The sequence below is a fragment of the Spermophilus citellus genome (genome assembly GCF_964194105.1).
Source record: "Spermophilus citellus genome assembly, chromosome: 8".
In the NCBI taxonomy this organism is placed as follows: domain Eukaryota; kingdom Metazoa; phylum Chordata; class Mammalia; order Rodentia; family Sciuridae; genus Spermophilus; species Spermophilus citellus.
In genome coordinates, this window is record NC_138189.1 from 70952410 (window position 1) to 70970039 (window position 17630).

Sequence of the window (17630 nt, forward strand, 5' to 3'; positions counted from 1 at the left end):
TAATGCTTCTGTTTTTATCCTATTTTTCTAAGTCATTTTCTTTTTCTAAAATTTTCTTTCTTTGTCTAAAATCCATTCTGCATTATGCTTTTCTGTGTGTGTGTGTGTGTGTGTGTGTGTGTGTGTGTGTAATAATAAACTCTTCTAGATTTGGGAAAAGTATGAGAAATGATTGTTCTAATTGCTTCAGAAACCCTCATTTCATATTTTAGACTGACATATTAATGCCAGTAGAAAGTCAGTGAGAAAATATTTGATATTAATTTATTTTCTATTAATGTCTTTCTTGTCAAAGTTGTTGACAGCTATTAGTCACCATAGTTAAGAGCAGAATGTCTTATGCTTTTAGCATGTACATACATCAATGTTTATAAACAGATATGCAAATAGAATAAAAAGATATTTTAAGCTATGAAAAGTTTATCACATATTAGGTAATCAACAGAAATGTCACTAATGATTCACAGAATGGTTTTCTTAACAGCAAGGGCAAGGAACAAAAATGATAATTTCTGTGTTTGACCTGCATCTTGCATGGAACCTAGTACTAATTTTTCCTTATATACTCGCTGTCTAAATGAAGATTTGCAAAGTGTAATGGAGTGGGCTTAGAAGAGTTCTATTACAACATGGAATTGTTGCTCAGATTTAATGAAAGTTTGTTGTGACAATCCTATCTACAGTTATGGTCTAATCCCACTTTGTTTTTCTCCTCAGACTTGGCCTAGGAGGTGGTGGGATATAAGATCTGGGATTCCCTACAGCCCAGTGAAGCCAACTGATACTTGTACTAGTGTGAAACCATTGGCTTTCTTCAGATATTTAATTGTCTTTCCTGAAAAGAAAAATCATATAATGACCCCCTGGAAAGCAGCCTTATATCTGCTGATAGAACCCAGGTCAGGTCACCGAGTTTAGACCAAACAAACAACTCATACAGAATGCCCAATAAAATTTGAGAGGTGTTTAATTATCTGTACTTATGTATATTGAGATAAAATAAAACCACATGGGACATACATATACTAAAATAAATGCTGTTTGTCTGAAATAAATTATAAATAATAAGTTATATAACTCTGTTTCCTTACTCATATTTCCCTGATGATTTGACTCTTTTTATAGTTATTTGTTTTGCAAAATTCACTTATAAAATGTCTTGCAGTTACAGTCTATGTTTAATTTGCATTGAAACATAACTTCCATATTGGTCACATATAACTCTTTAAATATCCTCTTTTGTTCATTAGGCATGCTTTAATTAAACACACACACACACACACACACACACACACACACACTCAACACCAGTGTTATAAACCAGCACTCTGAACTTGTATTGGCAAAAAGTTAACAACTAAGAATAGCTCTTCAAATTTGATTTGTTGTAGCACATAATCCTATGTTTCATGACATAAATTAATTTACTACCCTTTAGGTTAACATTGCATCTCTTGATAAATGACTTTTTAAAAATATTTTCCCTGGCAAGAGGATTGTTGTCAATGTTATTCCCTTTTTCATAACACATGACAGTTCCCTTTGTTCCCATGCTGAAAGTGTTCAGTAACATCCACATGAAAGAATCAAATCCTTCAAAGGGAAAAGATTCAAATTCTTCATTTCATGAGATAGTCATGACAAGAACTGCAATGATTATTCATTTCAAATTGAGATTTCTTTTCCTTTCTTGAGTAATGTTTTCCTAAGCTTGACACTTAAAGGGAATTTTTTTCTGTCATTCTTTTTGTAATGTATTCAACAATTTTCTTAAGAATTGGATTGCTAACTGACAACCTTTGATCTTTTTTCAATTTATACAATACTATTGTTAAGGAAACATTGAAACTCATGATCAAGAAATAAAAAGATCTCATTCAATGGATTATTTAAAAAGTCAATAAAAATTTCCAGAGACTTTTCTTTAGAATTAAATATAACTTAAGTACTTAAAATAAATGGAGGATCCTCTCAAATGCTTTTGTTGAAGAGAAACAATTGGTTTCTGAATGCAAGAGAATTAAAGAGTGATGAATGCCACAAAATTACAAAAATATTTAGTGGCTCATTTTGAACAGTATAAATGCTGAAGTAGAAGAACAATTTAATAGCAATGACTTTCATGTCAATAGAAAGAACATTAGATGGTTTTTGGCAGCATTGTCAGAATATGGCTGAATAGCCAACATTTCCCATTCGTGTTTTGCCTCAATTTTGAATCAACGTTGTTTGCATTTTCATGCAAACATCAAACAATATTTCTATTTATATTATTTCCACCAAAAGGGCAATTTTTCTGTTTCTAACTTGAAAATAGGAGTCTCTGCAAAAACATTTTGCTTTTATTTCTCAACTTTCATCTGATAGAGATTCTACTTGCATAGTCTAGTGTTTCTTATTCATAAGAAAAATATTACAAAGTCAATAAAATTACTTAAATCTTTAGTTATGTCATGAAAAACTAAGGTATTAGATTTTTAAAAAAATTTTTTAGTTGTTAATTTAATAATTTATTTCCAGAGGACTTTCTTTTATTTAATTATTCATTTTATTTATTCATATGCAGTGCTTAGAATCAAATCCAGTGCCTCACACATGTCAGGCAAGTGTGCGCTACTGCTGAGGCACAGCCCCAGCCTGGCATTAGATCTTTGATAGGTTCTGGGTTAGCAAATTGAACTATTAATTTTTTTTTGGTGGTATTAGGGATTGAACCCAGGGCTTTGTGCATTCAAGGCAAGCACTTTACCAACTGAGCTATATCCTCAGTCCTATTTTTAAAATTATTATATTTCTTTTCTTTTCTTTCTTTCTTTTTGTACTGGGGATTGAACCCAGGGGTGCTGAGTCATATCTCCAGCCCTTTTTATTTTATTTTTTAAATTTTGTGGGACAAATTTTCATTGAGTTGTTTAGGACCTTTCTAAATTGCTGAGGATGACCTTGAATTTGTGATCTTCCTGCTTCAGCCTCCAGAGTCCCTGATTACAGGAGCACACAATGTCTGGCTTAAATTATTATGATTACTACTATAGTAAGTTTAATTCTGGCACTTGAAAATTTCTTGCAATTTTGAAACCAGAAATACTTCTGCTATTGCATATTCAAATAGTCATTTGAACTAAAAGACTGATGAAATCCTTTGTGGAAGGTTGCTGTGGTCTGAATGTTTGCCTCATCATCTGCAGTTCATATGCAGGAAAATAATGATCAGCAATAACATTAAGAAATGGAAGTCCTTAGGTCATATGCACTCTGTCCTGAATGAATTTAGTGATTTTTTAAAAAAGAGGTCCATCTTTCAGTGATCTTTTTAAAAGAACTTTCTACCACGGGAGAAGATACCACTAAGATACAGCAAGAATTCATTAATTTCAGCTCTTATTTTAATTATTTCTTAGGAAAACTACTTCACTCACAATAGCCTCAAAAAAAAAAAAAAAACCAAACCTAGGAATCAATCTTACAAAAGAGGCGAAAGACCTCTACAATAAAAACTATAGAACACTAAAGAAAGAAATTGAAGAAAACCTCAGAAGGTGGAAAGATCTCCCATTCTCCTGGTTTTGTGGGACTGAAATATTTAACTTAGCATGATATTCCCCAGCTCCAACCATTTACTGGCAAATTCCATAATTTTACTCTTCTTTAAAGCTGAGTAAATATTCCATTGAATATATATAGCACATTTTCTTTATCCATTCATCTATTGAGGGATACCTAGGTTGGTTCCATAGTCTAGCTATTGTGAATTGAGCTGCTATCAACATTGATGTGGCTGCATCGCTATAGTATGCTGGATAGGTAGAATTAATATTGTCAAAATGGCCATACTACCAAAAGCACTATACAGATTTAATACAATTCCTATTAAAATCTCAATGACATTCTTCATAGAAATAGAAAAAGCAATCATGAAATTTATTTGGAAAAATAAGAGACCCATAATAGCTAAAGCAATCCTTAGAAAGAAAAGTGAAGCAGGAGGCATCACAATACCAGACCTTAAACTATACTACATAGCTATAGTAACAAAAATGGCATAAATTAATTTACTACCATTTAGGTTAACATTGCATCTCTTGATAAATGCCTTTTTAAAAATGTTTTCCCTGGCAAGAGGATTGTTGTCAATGTTATTCCCTATAGCTATAGTAACAAAAATGGCATGGTATTGACACCAAAATAGACTTGTAGATCAATGGTACAGAATAGAGGACAACCCACATAAATATGGTTATCTCATACTAGACAAGGGTGCCAAAAACATTCACTGGAGAAAAGATAGTCTATTTAACAAAAGGTGCTGGCAAAACTGGAAACCCATATGTAGCAAAATGAAATTAAACCTCTCTCACTCTGCACAAAAACCAACTCAAAGTGGATCAAAGGCTTAGCACTAGAACGAGACCCTGCACCTAATAGAAGAAATAATAGGGGCTGGGGATGTGGCTCAAGCGGTAGTGCGCTCGCCTGGTATGCTCAGGGTGCTGGGTTCCATCCTAAGCGCCACATAAAAATAAAATAAAGATGTGTGTCCACTGAAAACTAATAAATAAATAAATATTAAAAAAATTCTTTCTCTCTCTCTCTCTAAAAAAAACAATAATAATCATAGGCCCAAATCTTCACCATGTCAGCCTAGGATCTGGCTTCCTTAACAAGACTCCTAAAGCACAAGAAGTAAAATCATGAATCAAAAATTTGGGATGGATTCAAGTTAAAAAGCTTTTTCTCAGCAAAGGAAACAATAACGTGAGGAGAGAGCCTACAGATTGGGAGAAAATCTTTACCACATTCACCTTCGATAAAGCATGAATCTCTAGGATATATAAAGAACTCAAAAGACTTAACACCAAAAACCTACAAATAACCCAATCAATAAATGGGCTAAGGAGCTGAATAGACACTTCACAGAAGAAGAAATACAATTGATCAACAAATACACGAAAAAGTGTTCAACATCTCTAGCAATTAGAGAAATGCAAATCAAAATTACTCTTAAGGTTTTATCTCACTCCTGTCAGAATGGCAATCATCAAGAATACAGGCAACAGTAAATGTTGGAGAGGATGTGGGGGAAAAGTACACTTATACATTGCTGGTGTGACTGCAAATTGGTGCAACCACTATGGAAAGTGGTATGGAAATTCCTCAGAAAATTGGGAATGGAACCACAATTTGACCCAACTATCCCATTCCTTGGTTTATACCCAAAGGACTTAAAATCAGCATATTATAGTGATGCAGCCACATTAATGTTTATAGCAGCTCAATTCACAATAGTTAGACTATGAAATCAACCTAGGTGTCCCTCAATAGATGAATGGATAAAGAAAATGTGCTATATATACTCAATGAAATATTACTCAGCTTTAATGAAGAGTGAAATTATGAAATTTGCCAGTAAATGGTTGGAGTTGGAGAATATCTTGCTAAATTAAATAAGCCAATCCCACAAAATCAAAGGCCAAATGTTTTCTGTAATACGTGGATGCTAATTCACAATAAGGTAGGGGGCACTAGGGAAGAATAGCATTACCTTAGATTAGGTAGAGGGAAGTTATGGGAGGAGAGGGGAGGGGATGTGGGGATAGGAAAGATAGTGGAATGAAACAGACATTATTACTGTATCTATACATGTGACTACATGTCCAATATGATTCTGCAATATGTAAACTCAGAAAAATGAAAAATTATATCCCATCTATGTATATCAAAGTGCATAAATGCATTTGTCATGTAAACTAATTAAAATAAAATTTAAAAAAAGATACAGCAAGAAGATACCATCCATGAGGGAGTAGGCCCTCATCAGATGTTGAATCTGCCTGTGCCTTAATCTTGGAAATTTACAACTTCTAGAAATTTGAGAAATAAATTCCCATTGTTTATAAGCCACCTAGTTAATGGTATTTTGTTATAGCAGCCTGAATGGACTAAATAAAGGCCATCACAATTTCTGGCTGTGATTATTTTATCTTCATCGTCTGCATTGTTCTTAAAAGTGTATGATTTTATTGTATTTTTGATACCATGTATCTCTTATGTTTAGTGATCACATGCTACTTTTATCTGACATTCCACCATTTTTTATAATGTGCAAAAAGTTTCCAGAGGAAGTGCATCTTATTCCTTTATTTAATAAATGTCTACTGCTCAGAAACTTTACCAAAAATTTTATTTTTATGATTTAGCACTTTGGGGGTGCAAATATACAAAAATTAAAAGCAATAAAGAGCCACAAATATTAAAAAAGACAAGACTGAATTTGATAATCTCACTGTTTCAATGATTTCTGACACAGGTCAGAAATCACAGCGAATCATAGACAGGGCTGAACTGTTGAAAGAGTTGTAAACCTGTGAACTATTAGTAAATTGAACTCAAGAGCTGATGTAAAAAAAGTAAACTCTCCCCTTGCCCACAAGGCTGACCTGTACTTGTAAAGCAGAAGCTTGCCAAATTAATGGTTTTTGAGGCCTGGTGTTCAGGAGTTGTTAGATTTTCAGAAGAAGAGTGTTCAGGGATGCATGGACTCTCAGATGTTAGTGTGGTCCCTGGAGTGGGGCACTTTCTGATTGGTTGTTGTCTAGAAGCTTGAAATTGTCATGATTTCCTGACTTTCAGAAGCTTGAGCCATTGATTTGTTAACCTCAGAAACATAAATTACTGGAGGTTGTGGATAATTGACTGATTTTCAAAACATATCTGTCACTCCACAAAACTAATTATTGGTGATTACTTTTCATGAGCCAAGAAACAGTCTTTCTTTCTTGAGTATAAAAAATAGGTATTTTAATTCTCAGTCCCTCCTTTTAAAAGGTCTTTCCTTGGTGGAACCTGCAAGAGGTGTAGAACAGCAGAAAAAGATCCGTAAATTCAATAAGCCGAAACAACCATTTACCTGTCTGAGATTTTATTAGAGGGATAGTGGAATCAAAAAGAAGGCATCTTCAAGATCAATAACTGAAAAACAGGTGGAGTTTGCAGGAATGGAGGGAAGGATAGTATAAGGGTTTGGAACCAGGGGATGTATGGGCCTGGTTGAAGAATTTATTAACCTTAAGTCCTACACTAAATGGTGTTTCATTAGGCTTTTTTACTGCTAAAATTGGGGTATTGAATGGAAAGTGTGTGGGACGGAGGCACCCCTTTCTTAATAAGCTCTAAATGATTGGCTTTAGGCCTTTAAGACTGGCCATCGGCAGCAGGTATTGGGCCTGGTTTGGGAAGTGATTGGGGTCTTTAAGATGCACTTCCACGGGAGAGCAATTTGCAGAGGATGAGGGGTTTCAGTGTCCCATACAATTGGATCTACTATTTTACAGGAGAGGGGAAAATGTGTGTTCTGGTGGCGCTGGGGTCTCTTCTTCGTAGGGAAGTAAAGCCATAATGAAGATATGAGTAGGGGAGGACAATAAGGGTAAGGTTATGGAGGCCTTCAAGATGGATAATATATCCCTTCCCAGCAAGGGGACCGGACACTGAGGCATAACCAAAAAATGGTGTGAAAAGGAGAACTCAGATAAGGAGCAAGTGAGGAGAGGAGTTCTGCGTGGGATGATGGTTTGACCTCCTACCCCAACAATAAGAGATTCAGAGGGATAGGAAGTCCCCCAGAACTCTCTCAGAACCAAGAATGTGGCCCCGGTGTCTAACAAAAAGTTTATGGAACGCCCATCCACTCGGATAACCACCATGGGTTCCTGCTTGGTGATTGAATAGGTCAGGACAGAAGACCCAGGGCCCCATCAATCCTCGGCTGCTAGGCCCAGCAAGTCACTGTCAGGGTGGTTGACCTCAGCTCTCCTCTGGGAACTGGGGCAGTCTGATCCCCAGTGGCCAGGATGTCGGCATGGCATCTGGGGCACAGTCTGGGTGGTGCCCTGGGGTTAGGGCAAGCCCTAGCCCAATGTCCTTCATCACCACACTTAAAGCAGGGCCCAGGGGGTCCTCATTGTGGGGGTTCTTGTCTCCCCCTTTCCATAGGTTGGAAGGAGCCCTGTAACACCTGGGCCAACATCTGGCATTTTTGGCATTTTGCTCTTTCATCTCTGTTGTGATAGACCTTTAAGGCCGTTGCCAACACCTTGGTCTGAGGAGCCAAGAGTCCCCTCTCTAATTTTTTAGCTTTGCCTGAATGTCAGGGTAGCTTTGTGAGAAAAAATAGGTCATAAGAAATTGCCTCCCGGATCTAGGGATTAAACCAGAGACTCTGTGTCTAATAGAAGAAAGAGTAGGTCCTAATCTCCATCACAGGGGGCTAGGCCCCAAATTCCTTAATAAGATGCCTATAGCACAAGAATTAAAACCAAGAATTAAGAAATGGGATGGATTCAAACTAAAAAGTTTTTTTCTCAGCAAGAGAAATAATATGTGAGGTGAATAGGGAGCCTATATCCTGGGAACCAAGTTTTACCCCTCACTCATCAGATAGAGCTCTAATCTCTAGGGTATACAAAGAACTCAAAAAGCTAAACACCAAAAAAAAAAAAATACCCCAATCAACAAATGGGCCAAGGACCTGAACAGACACATCTCAGAAGAGGATATACAATCAATCAACAAATATACGAAAAAATGCTCATCATCTCTAGCAATCAGAGAAATGCAAATCAAAACTACTCTAAGATATCATCTCACTCCAGTAAGAATGGCAGCCATGATGAGGACAAACAACAAGTGCTGGCGAGGATGTGGGAAAAGGTATACTCATACACTGCTGGTGGGACTGCAAATTGGTTCAGCCAATTTGGAAAGCAGTATGGAGATGCCCATCCACTCAGAAAGCTGGGAATGGAACCATCATTTGACCCAGCTATTCCTCTTTTTGAACAATACCCAAAGGACCTAAAAACAGCATACCACAGGGAAACAGCCACATCATTGTTTATAGCAGCACAATTCACAATAGCTAGACTGTGGAACCAATCTAGATGCCCTTCAATGGATGAATGGATAAAAAAATGTGGCATATATACACAATGGAGTATTACTCAGCACTAAAAAATAATAAGATCATGGCATTTTCAGGGAAATGGATGGCATTAGAGTAGATCATGCTAAGTTAAGATAGCCAATACCCCAAAAAACAAATGCCAAATGTATTCTCTGATATAAGGGGGGTGACTCAAAATGGGGTAGGGAGGAAGAGCATGGGAAGAAGATTATCTTTACATAGGGAAGAGGGATGAGAAAGAAAGGGAGGGAGAAGGAGAATTTCATGGATGGTGGAAGGAGACCCTCATCGTTATACAAAACACATGTATGAAGATGTGAGGAAAAAAAAAAGAATCGCATTACCTTAGATTAGGTAGAGAGAAGTGATGGAAGGGGAGGGGTTGGGGGGATAGGAAGGATAGTAGAATGAAACAGACATTGTTATTACTGTGTGTATATATGTGACTGCATGACCAATATGATTCTGCAACCTGTACACTCAGAAAAATGAGAAATTATATCCCATCTGATTCAAATGTATGATATGTCAAGGTCATTGTACTGTTATGTGTAACTAATTAAAACAAAATAAAAAAGAAGTTGCCTCCCATATGGGGATTCAGGGTCCAAATTAGTGTACTGAAGGAGGTGCCTTTGTTAGTCGGTCTAAGAAGGCTGAAGGGTTTTCATTCTTCTCTTGATGACTTCCTGGAGTTTATCAAAGTTAATAGACTTTTGTGCTGCCACCTTTAGGCTAGCTATCAAACAGGTAATAAGGTGATCCCTGCATCCAGGTCTTGGGGTCATTATAATCCCAATGGGGGTCTTGGTCTGGAACCCCCTGGGCTCCTAGGGGATGGTGGGCATCAGTCTGACGAATCTGGTCTGCATAGGCCCTAGTCTGGTCCCAGACCCTTCTCCTTTCCTCAGGGAGGAGAGTATTGGACAGAATCATATAGAGATCATGAAAGGTGAGGCTATAGGCTTGAGTTAACTATTGAAACTCTTTAATATAAGAGACAGAGTTTGCAGTGTAAGATCCCAATTTTTTTTCTACTTGAGAAAGGTCAAACATAGAAAAAGGAACATAAACCTTAAAATCTTATCCGGCCCGGTGACCTCTGGAAGGGGGGCCACAACATGTGAAGTTTGAGTCAGGTGATGAGATGTGGTGACTTGTGGGTTAGGTGCTGTATTAGCACGTGAACAGGTGGCTGAATGGGTGGTGGGTGAACTAAATTGAGGTGAAGGGACCGGGGTGGAAGGAACGGAAGCAGGAGAAGGTTGTGGGGAAGTGTCAGGAGGAAGAGGAGGAGGAGTGTCTACAGAAGAAGCTGCAGATGTAGAAGATGGGGAAGTGGGAGGGGGTGAAAGTGGGGAAAGTGGGATTGAGGGTGGGGGAGGCGCTTTATCAGCCAGGTGGAAAGTGGAGGTGGAGAGCAGAGAAGAGGAAGGAGGAGGAGAAGGTGTGGAGACAGAGGGTGGAGAAGAAGAGGAGGAAGGAGGCTTGAGAGCAAGGAGTAGCTGTTGAGGCTTGCATTGCGTGCAGAGATTTGGGTGAGATCATAGCAAAGAAAAAAACTCCACATAAGGAATCTCGTTCCACTTCTTTGATCACTCACTGTAATTAAAAAGATCCTGGAGTAAATTGGGATCCAGAGACCCACACATGGGCCAAACATTTTGGTTGTCTAGGGGGTATGTAGGCCAGTCCTGGGTACAGAATTTTATGAGCCTTTTCAGTTTAATATTAGGGGCCAGGCTCAGGGTTTTCAAATTATCTAAGAGGCACCACAAGGAAGAATCGGCTGGGAGGGACAAGGAAGTTCCCATGCTGGAAGGGCAAGATGGGAGTCAGAGAAATAGTAACAGAGAGGGGGAGAGAGAGAGAGAGAGAGAGAGAGAGAGAGAGAGAGAGAGAGAGAGAGAGAGAGAACCAGGGCCAGAAAGAGCTTCCTGGAAGCTCTGGAGTGGACGGAGGGTCAAGTGGGTGTCCCCAAAATGGCCGACCGCTGCGGGGAAATAGACAGAGGGCCAATTCCCCCGTTCTGGTGAGTTAGGGTTCAGGCACTCACGGGATGGGGAAACTCACCAATCCGCAGGCCAGTAGTGGATGTCAGGCAGGCAATCAGAGGAGTGGACTCTACAGGAACTGTTGGGCTCGGAAATTGGGAATGGGGTTTTGCCTTGAGTGACGGGGATCCCCATCCTGGGTTTCGCCACCAATGTAGGAATGGCTGAAAAAGCTCCATAAACTCAATAAGCCGAAACAACTGTTTACCTATCTGAGATTTTATTATGGGGACCATAGCAACAAGTCGCAGAAGAGAAGAGGGTGGAGAGAGGGAGAGGAAGAGATGTGGGGGGAGACGGGGAGAGGAGGAGAGATAAAGAGAGGAGAGGGAGAGGAGGGAGAGAGAGGGAGGGGAGAGAGAGAGAGAGAGAGAGAGAGAGAGAGAGAGAGAGAGAGAACGAACAGGGTGTTGATATTTATGGGCTCAACGTGGGATGAGGAGGAGCAAGGCGAGTGGGTTGTTACTTTTTCATTGGCTGAGAGTTTGCGCCACTTCAGGGATTGGAGGTGTGCCATTCCAAGTTCACGCCATTCACAGGGATTGGAGGTGATGATTCATGCACCATTCAGTGTATAATGGACCTGAGCTCCCAGAAGAGAAGTGCTCTGGGCACCATCTTTACCAACAAGAGGGACCCTAAGGGATTGTCCGTGTTCTTATTTGTGGAGGTATAATTTTTATCTTAGTGCTGCCATCTAAGAGACTTAAGCAGTAATTATTGTGGTAGAACATTGCCAACTTCTTGTAATGATAGAAAAAGGCTGAATACAGGAAATTTAGGGCATCCTGACAAAGTCAATATAAGATGCCTAGCAAACTGTTTAGTACAGGATGGTCTTGTGCATGTATGATGCCTGGCAACAGTTCCCAGCCACATCTCAATCCTGTGGTTCATGTGGTGCTTCAGGGCCCCAAGTGTTTTCCTGAACTGGCCACTGAAAACTTTGAATCAGAGGAGTGACATGACTAGGTTTATGTTTTAGAAAGATCTTTGTAGCATCTGTGTGGGGTGAGAGAAACAGAGACTGGAGGAAAGTGAGTCTATTAGGAGGCTCCACACCCATTAGGAAGTAAGTGTTGAACCACGATGCAAGAAAAAGACCACCGACTCCAATTTTAAATCAAATTAAAGCAAGCTTATTCTGTGTACACAAGAGAGCTGGTCAGTGACTGTCTCACCCAAAAGCTGGGCCAGAGAATAGCCCCTATCTAAGGGCAGAGGGCTTTTTATAACAAAAATTTACAAAGGCGAGTGTCTTAGGAAACTTACAGCTAACAGGATTCTGGCAAGCGTAAAAGAAGGTCAGATAGCAGGTTAATGATCTACATGCCTTAACATTTCAAGGTAGGGAGTAAATTGAGATTCCAACATCAGAATTTATGAGGAGCTGCTGAGGTCAAGGAGAGCCAGAATTTATGAGGGGCCACTAAGATTTTAGGGAGGTTGTTATCTGATCAAGGAGAGCCAGGCATGGGTGAGTTAAGAGCATGAGCAGGAATTCCAAACAAGTTTAACCATCAGAGTATGGTTAGGCCAAATAGAAATAAAACAGAAATGAATTTTTCATGACTTTGTGACGAGATGGCTCCCAATCTTAAGACGGAATTGGCTTGGGTTCATCAGTAAGAATGAGAGCTATTAAACTTCTGTTTTTTACTGAAGATTAGTAATTTACTTATCATATTGATATCGCTTTTCCGGTACTCATAAGAAAGTTTATGACAAATGAAAGACTTGGACTTGTTGAATATATTAGTCTGGGTTCTCAAGAGAAACAGAACCAACAGGGTGTGTGTGTGTGTTTGCATGTGCATATGTACAGAGAAGTTTATTTAAGGGATTGCCTCACAAGTCCAAAACCTGTGGGCGAATGGTAGGCTGGCAAGCAGGAAAGAGCTGATGCTCTGGTTCAAGCTCAAGGCTTTCTGTTGTAGAAACCCCCATGACCTGGAGAGCTCAGTCTTTTGTTTTATTTAGGCCTTTTAACAGGTTGGGTTAGGCCAACACATGTTATGGAGAGCAGTCTGCTTTATTCAAAATCCACCCATTTAAGTGGTAATTGTATACCCAAAATTAATGTCATATCTATTTTATAAATTGCACTAGCATTAATACAAAATGGGGCAATTGAATTGAAGGTTTTTTCCTTAAATTTCTACCAATCAAAAAATGACTGGCAAGGATGTTGTAAATCTGCCTATGCAGAGAACGCTACTCAAATGTCTCCTGCTGGTTGGTAAACAAGTATTATGCTAACTTCAAATAATTTGAGTTGGACCTTTTCTCTGTGGCTATGCTGTTATTGCTATTCTTGCCTTAGTTTTGACATTTGGCTCAGCTACTGTTTACCCAAATTTAAGAAAACAAGAAGGCAGAGAGTTTAAAGTCATGGCAATAGAATATTTACTAGGTTGAGTTCAAGTGAACAGATTTTCTTTAAAAATAGAGTAAAACTCCTAGTTAAGGGTTGTTATACAAGTAATGCAGTTATTAAATTGATGTAGATTTCTGGATCCCTATCTAAATCTTCAGTAATTGTTTGGTTTCCACAATAAATTGGGGTTTATGTTTCTCTTCAGAAATCCTTTATTAAAGCCTTAGGTTTTATTTACCAACTTATTAGGATTAGAAATGACCCTGTCAAAAATAGGCTAATTCCTTTTTTTAAATAACAGTTTTATTGAGATATAATCTAACACAACAAATTGCATACATTTAAAGTGTGTAGTTTGGTACATTTGACATATGTGTATAGCCATAAAACCATCAACACAATCAGGACTCTGAAAAATAGCCATCCAACTTTTCTTATGGCTCCTTATAATTCCTTTCTACTACCCACCCCCTTTGACCACAGGCAACCACTGACCTATTTTATGTTAATATAGATTAATTAGTGTAATAGGTAGAATTTTAAGAAGACCTTCAGTAACTCTCACCTTTATGTAGTCCCTTCTGTTTTCAACATGAGTGGCACCTGTAAACAGGAAGAAATATTTCCTAGAGTTTTGTTCCATTATATAACAAAGGGGATTTGATAGATATAAGTAAGTTACTGATTACTTACTTTAAAGGATTAACTAGGTGAGCCTAATTTAACCAAATGAACTGTTTTTTTCTTTTAAAAAATTGCCTTCACTATTCTAATTCCTTAGCTATTCTGTATGAATTTTGGAACCAATTTCTAAATTTCTTCATGGATTTTTAACTGGCACTGTATAAATCTATAGATAAATTATGGTAGACTTGACATCTTAACAATATTGAGTTTTCAACCCATTATCTTGGTATATATATCTCCTTTTATTTGAGAAGTATTTAATTTCCTCAGCAACATTCGTAGTTTTTTTTCAATGTTTAGTTCTTGAAATTTGTCACTACATATTTAACTTGTTGCAATTACACATATATTTCTTTTGCATATTTATATATTTTTAAATCAGAAATGGTTGTTAGATTTTTTTCAAATGCTTTATCTGTGCCTGTTGAGGTCATTTGATTTTCTGTTTTAGTTTGTTAATATGATGAATTATGTTGATTGATTTTTAAATGTTAAACTCATCTTTCACACAGAATAAATCACTAGTTCATCATGAATTACCTTTTTTATGTGTTATTTTATGTGATTCACTAAAATTTTACTTAAAATTTTTGCATTGCTATTTATGATGGCTATTGATATAGCAGTATTCTCTTGTAATTGGATTTGGTATCAGAGTAATGTTGTCATCATAGAAAGATGGTGAAGTATTTTCTCCCTTTCCATTTTATGAAAGAGTTTTTGTAGGACTGGTATATAATATCGTCCTGAAATGTGTCATGAATTTGCCAGAGAAACCACTTGAATTGAGTTTTCTTGATGGGAAGTTTTCTAATTATGCATTTAATTTCTTTAATAGATATGGACAATGCAAACTATCTATTTTTCTTGAGGGAGTTTTGGTGTTTTGAGGTATCTATCCTTCTCATTTTAGTTGTTAATTTATTAGCGTAAAGTTGCTCACAGTATTCCCTTATGGAAGTTTATAGACTCTTGATAGAATGTCCACAGAATCTGATGTGTTGTCATCACTCTCATTCCTGATATTGCTAATCTGTGTCTTCCTTTTATTTTCCTGATTAATCTGGATAGTCTTCTCAATTTTATTGAACTTTTAAAAAATCAGCTTTTGGCTTCATGGATTTCTCTACTGTTGTTATATTTTCTACTTAATTAATTTCAGTTCTAAGCTTTTTAATTTCCTTTCTTCTACTTTCTTTTAAGTTTTTCTTCTTCTTTTTCTAGTTTCCTAGGGTGGAAGCTGAAGCCCCTTTCTTTTCACATATAGTTATTTACTGCTCTAAGTATTGCTTTAGTAACATCACACAAATTTTGAGATGCTGTCATTCTATTTTCAATCCATGCAGTGTATTTTGAATTTCCCTTTAGGATTCTCTACTTATTGGCTATTTAGAAGTATGCTATTTATCTTCCAAATACTTGGGGCTTTCTAGAATTCTTTTTGTTACTGATTTCTAACTGAATTAGATTCTGGTTGGTCAATATACTTTGTATTACTTAATTCCTTTTATATTTATTGAGATTTATTTTTAAGCCTAGAATATGGCACATATTGATAAATGTTCCATCAATATTCTTGCAAAGAATTTTAATTTTGCCATTGTTGGTATTCTGTACGTGTTAATTATATCAAGTTGGTTAATACTTCTGTTTAAATCTTGTATGTCTGCACTGATTTTCTGTTTGTCAGTTTTTAAGACAGAGCTATTGAAATCTCTGATTATAACTTGTGTTAATTTAAATCAAGGAAAAGAAAGGCTGGTTCAGTTCACCAATCTCTACCAGTGCTTGCATGTGGGTGACAGTGTTGCTTTCATGAGTAACTTGAGTCTTCTTAAAATTTGGTTCCCTTTCAACCTTTCTTCACCCATATATTGTATATATATAATTTTTAATGTGATACTATTTATTTAACTTTAAAAACATTTCAGCATTCTAAACATACAAAAATAACTTTGAAAACTGTATTTAAGTACAGAAGGTTATTGAACTTTCACTGATGCAGTGGCTCTTTGCTTTGCAGACAATGAAGAGTTCTACAGTTTGTTTGAAAACAAAATTTAAAATCGTACTAAAAAAATTCAAATACTTCTCATGCCAGCTGACTCCCTTTTCCCCACAACTAAGAAAGGCAGCAGAATGCTGTATCACTATATACCAAAATAATACAACCTGAAGCTAAATGGATGCCTACCACAGGGTCAACAGGTCCAGCCTCACAGTGCACGCCCTAAGCTATAGCCCCTCCAAAAGGCATCTTCTCCCACAGCCTCAATACCAAGCAAGGAGCATCAAGAGTTTGTCTTGGTTAGTTTGTTCTTTTTTACAGACTATAGATATGTACAGTTGAAAACTGAGGATTTCTAGCCAATAACCATATAGTTAATAGCACCTTACAAATTAAAAAAGAAATGCCAGAACATCTTCAAATGCCTTGTCACACCAACAGCAAAGTGCACAGAGGGAGAGAACACGAGAGTGCTTTTTGATCTTAAAAATGTTTGCGAATATGTACAACTTTGATATAGTGTCAGGGTGCTCTGGGCACCCAGGCCAATTCATGTAAACCACTGAGAATTTCTAGAGCACTTAGAGAGATTACAATAGGATCATGATCAAATTCTATAACTGAAACTAACACAGACACATCTCAAATAAGATGTGTCAATCGTGGTGTTGTCCTACTCTAAAGTATTCACCAGAAGATGGGGATAAACAGTTTTTAATTCATCCTCCTTCTCCTCCTCTTCTTCCATTTCCTCTTCTTCCTCTTCCTCTTCCACCTTTTTCTGGGCAACTTTAGCAGGACCCTTTTTGCCATCAAACTTCCTTTTAGACTTACAGTTAGCCACATCCTTCTCATATTTTTCTCCTTCAGCTTTGAGCCTTAGGTGCTTTTTGCTGTCACTTAAGTTATTCCACAACTTATCCAGCCTTTTTTTGCCACATCTCCAAAGGAGGAGATACCAGGATTTGTGGACTTGATCTTTGGGCAGAATTCTAAACAGAACAGGAAGAATCCAGACAGTGGTCTTTTGGGAGCTTTATGGTCCTCTTTTTTCTTGCCTCCTTTAGCTGGTCCATAATCCTTAATTTCTCAATCAAAGCATACTTTATCTACCTTTGCCATTTCATCAAATTTAGATTTTTCTTTCCCAGACATTGTCTTCCATTTCTCAGAGCACTTCTTGGAAAATCTTGCAAAACTGACAGGGACCTCTGGATTTTTCTTCTTATGTTCTTCTCTGCCAGTCTGCACAAAGAAGCAGACATCTTGGCCTTTTGTTTCTTGGGGTCACCTTCAGCCATCCTGACTGTATTGTTCAGGAATCTGGGCAGTGCAGGGCATGATACGTGGCTCAGGGCTGCCCAGCCTTGTGCTAGCTGCCTCCACCTATATTTATTTATAATATTACATATGTATGTGTGGATTTATTCCCATGTAAAATTCCATGTAAAATTCTGGAGATAACACTTTTGGGTAGTGGTATAGTATTAGTGGTCAAGCTTTAATTCCATAACATAATGCATTCCTGAAAATTCTGAACAA

The 17630-nt window shown here is 37.5% G+C and overlaps 1 pseudogene across 1 annotated transcript; it reads right to left on the bottom strand.

Annotated features, from left to right (window-relative positions):
• Positions 1 to 16761: 16761 nt before the first annotated feature.
• On the bottom strand, positions 16762 to 17389 carry LOC308654690 (high mobility group protein B3-like; annotated as a pseudogene). The gene has a single exon. The product of its transcript is annotated as a high mobility group protein B3-like (transcript).
• Positions 17390 to 17630: the final 241 nt, after the last annotated feature.